Below are 4057 nucleotides of genomic sequence, written 5' to 3' on the forward strand. Positions count from 1 at the left end.
AAATGGAAACCATAACCGGAGTCACTCACCACAGCCATAATCGGAAACACATAACCGGGAGTCATGATCATAAACTATATAAGAAACCATGACCATAAACCATAACTGGATAGCATTACCATAAACCTTAACTCGAGACACCACCAAAAACCATAACCATGATCATAAACCATAACGAAAAACCATGACCATAAACCATATCAAGGTTTTGTATCAAAATTAACTCCAAAGAGTTGTTAGCCGAGTTGTGTCTAAAGCACATACATAGAGCAAGTCATACCATCACTACACGAGTCTAAAAGCTACATGTATAAAAAATATCCAATGTCTATTCCTTTTGCAATGGAACTTCTCCAAGTGCTTGGTCCAACCATTCTCTAAGATCTTCTTTCAATATCTCCACATCCTCATGTTGAAACCATTTTCTAGAAAGCTGCCATAAATACAAGTAGTCAAAATCTTCTATAAACAACTACATATAACCCATAACAAAACAATCAACATAATGGATTACCCAAGAATGTGGCGGAGGACCGACCAAGCCACCCTCAATAAGCATGCGCATATATTTCATCACATACCATCCATCCACAATCATGAGCATTTGGCTGTTGTGGAATCTACACCAAGAAACAAAACAAATTACATTTGAATGCCAGAAGATACATTGAGATTTTGTAGATTACTCATTTCAATATCTTCACATCCTATCGACTTTACCGAATCCAGTAGCTCTAACTATACAACTTGATCCGTTCAATATTTTCCAAAATATTCACAGGCTCTAAAACAAGGAAAGCAAGAAGCTTATGCAATGAGACTAAAATTATTTAGCATGCATAACCTCTACAAGTATACCTTTGTAGAACATCCCCATATTTGTGAGCTGAGCGTAGAATGGACAAGGAATCAAACATTAAAAAGCATGACCTTTTTCGAGGAAGTCCATCTAGATGTAGAAGATGCGGGTTGTACAAAACGATAAGAGTCCAATGGGATCTGAACATAGGTAGGGTGTCATAAATTTTAATAACATACCGTATACAAGAAAAAGATGGTGAATACTATTATTACCTATCAACAATTGGAAATAAGGTGAAACTATGGCTTCCAAGATCTGGGGAACCAAAGAAGTTTTTCATGGAATTTTTTCCAACCTTCTTCTCCCGCAGAAAAGAAACCATAAGCTATCTACAAACCACACTTGCTCAAGAATGTATGATCCATCCAATTATATACACCAAATATATATATATATATATAAAAATAGGTGATAAGAAATGCATATCATTTTAACTAGGTTCATAGACATTGTCGATGCCTCAACATCAAGCTCACTCTGTTGAAACGATCCAATCATGTCAACCCCAAGGTTAAAACGTACAGACTTTAAGTGGAAAACAACTCATCCACTACAATAGTAAAAATATCATAGAATAAGAAAAAAATATAACTTGAAAGTTACCAACTAGCCTATCGCTAAAAAACATGATAGCTTACCTGACAGTCCCTTCTGGACTTAGCGGTATGAGGATTTTACAATCAATCACGCCGTGGAGAATCTCAATTGCGACATGGGTTTCATCTTTGGATTGTTGCCATTTCTTATCAAATATTGGATGCCAACAAAATTGTGTGGTTGATTTATTTATTTATTTCATATAGAATCAAAAATACCAGATGAATCTCTTGTATGAATCCATCCATTGCCTCAGGGTCACGTTTTCTTTTGGTCTTTAGCTTTTGCAGAGGAGCAGGAGGAATCTCCATTTGACTTGTGCTTGCATCCTAGTGGTGAGTAGTCTCAAAGAAGTTATTTAAAAATAGTATATGTATTGTTTAAGAGATAATGTATGTAAGCACTATACTTGTGTGGTTTCTGTTTTTGGTGTAGAATTACTCTTCTCGCTTCCTTTAGATAAATCCTCTGTTTGTATGCGCTTCTATTGAACATTATAATTCATGATAATTTAGAACACATATATAATTATGCAGTATGTAAAAAATATTAAAACTTACAGCTTTATCATAGCCATCCGAAACTCGTTCTATGACCAACTTCTCTCGTGTTTGGATGCGTGATTCCCATGATGCTAGATCGTCTTTGACAAGTTCATCTATCCATGACTCCTTTGTTATTTTCCCTTTCTTCTTATGTGCACAAAGCACCCATGCCCGCTCTCCTTGTTCTCTCTTGCTTTTCTCGTATGCCTTTCTCACATTCTTAAGCTTTTGCTCAACATTGAAAAATCGAGACTTTCTTTGAATGCGTGACCTGGAAGAAGTGGGTTTGTGAATTTTTGCGTTTCCCTTTGGCCGACCTATTAGAAGAGGTGGTACGACTACATTTTCACATTGATGCTTTCTTTCAAGGTGGCATTTCTTAGCCATTCTCTTCTCAAAACGTTGAGTTTGCTTATACATGCTTCATAAGCTGAACAATACCGCCACCACCTCTTGGATTCATCTTGGTTACATTTGAAATAGTTATTTTCATTAAAAATAAACAAACTCTAAATAATCAACAGAAAGTCTCTCTCTCTCTCTCTCTCTCTCTCTCAGTAGGTGAGTCGTCTTCCTCCATTTCTTCCACTAGATTCAATGGAGAGTTGCTGCTTTGCCGGAAGCCATCCACAGGATTCTCTTCCAGCGTGCTTGCATAGAGGTTTGAGCGCTTAGTAAGTACCATGGGATCCCTTCTTGTTTACTTGAGAAGACTCTCTCTCTCTCTCTCTCTCTCTCTCTCTCTCTCTCTCTCTCTCTCTCTCTCTCTCTCTCTCTCTCTCTCTCTCTCTCTCAACTTTAGGCTCCTCCTCTCTGTGCTCACAATCCTCCTTTTGATAAATGAAGACCCTCTCCAATTTTTGAATTAGGTGCAATCTGACCAAAACTAAACTCGAGAAAAAAATTAAACTCGAGATCGCAAGTTTAGTTTTTAAAGATCAATGGACCAGATTGCGTTCGCCCCTCTTTTTGAATGAGCATCGTTGATCCCATGCTTATGACCCCGTGGCACTTAAAGGGGAGGGGTGTCGCCCAAAAAGTGACGGGTCTGAAAAAGAAAGTTGAATTTTATGACCGATATATTGATGCTGGCCCGCTATTTTGTCTGAACCCAGCCTAAAGCCGATTGGCAGGTGTTCACAGCAAACGCGCAGTCAGCATCCTAAGTGCATTTGGGCAGGAGATGCCTTTTCTCCTTCGTTAGATCGTCTTGTTTGAATAGGTTTTCATTGAGTGCCAAATTCAAATCTTTCGAAAGGTTACGGCTCCGCCAGCTGGATACGGTACTTGTCGGCCTCTGTCTTGACTCCTCACTCTGCACTCCGGAGTCCTCATGTCACGGGAACCGAATAATAGAGATCGATAGCAAAAGATAGAGAAAGAGATCTTTGTATTGATGAATCTTTGTAGAGTTTTGATACAACAAATGGTTTGCCCATCTCAGGAACTTTCAAAACACAATTTTCTGCTATTTTAGCCTTCAAGGTCTCAAAAGCAGTCTCACACGTAGAAGTCCACACAAAACCCTTGTCTTTCTTGGTCAATTCGGTCAAAGGACTTGCTATCTTAGAGAAATCTTTAATGTGTGCTCTCTCATATTGTGCTAGACCCATAAAGCTTCTCACATCCCTTAATGACTTTGGTGTTGGCCACTCCACAATAGTCTTAACTTTGTCAAGGTCAATGTGAATCCCCTCTTTAGAAATCACTCTTCCCAAGTACACAATCTGATCCTTTGCAAAAGTACACTTACTTGCTTTGGCATACAATTTATGTTCACGCAAAACCTCAAATGTTTTCTTTAAGCGCAATGCATGATCTTCTTCATTCTTAGAATACACAAAAATATTATCCAAGAATACCAGAATGAAGTCATCAAGATACGGGTGAAAAATATTATTCATTAAGCACATGAAAGTTGCTGGTGCATTAGTCAAACCAAAAGCAAGAACTGTAAATTCATAATGCCCATAACGTGTACGAAAAGCAGTCTTTGGAATGTCCTCGACCTTAATGCGGATTTGATGGTAGCCAGAACGAAGATCAACCTTTG

General features: G+C 38.3%; 1 pseudogene; it reads right to left on the reverse strand.

Annotated features, from left to right (window-relative positions):
* Positions 1-328: 328 nt before the first annotated feature.
* On the reverse strand, positions 329-2689 carry LOC147448940 (uncharacterized; annotated as a pseudogene).
* Positions 2690-4057: the final 1368 nt, after the last annotated feature.

The sequence above is a fragment of the Adiantum capillus-veneris genome, chromosome 10, assembly GCF_014529385.1.
Source record: "Adiantum capillus-veneris isolate H3 chromosome 10, ASM1452938v2, whole genome shotgun sequence".
NCBI classification, from domain to species: domain Eukaryota; kingdom Viridiplantae; phylum Streptophyta; class Polypodiopsida; order Polypodiales; family Pteridaceae; genus Adiantum; species Adiantum capillus-veneris.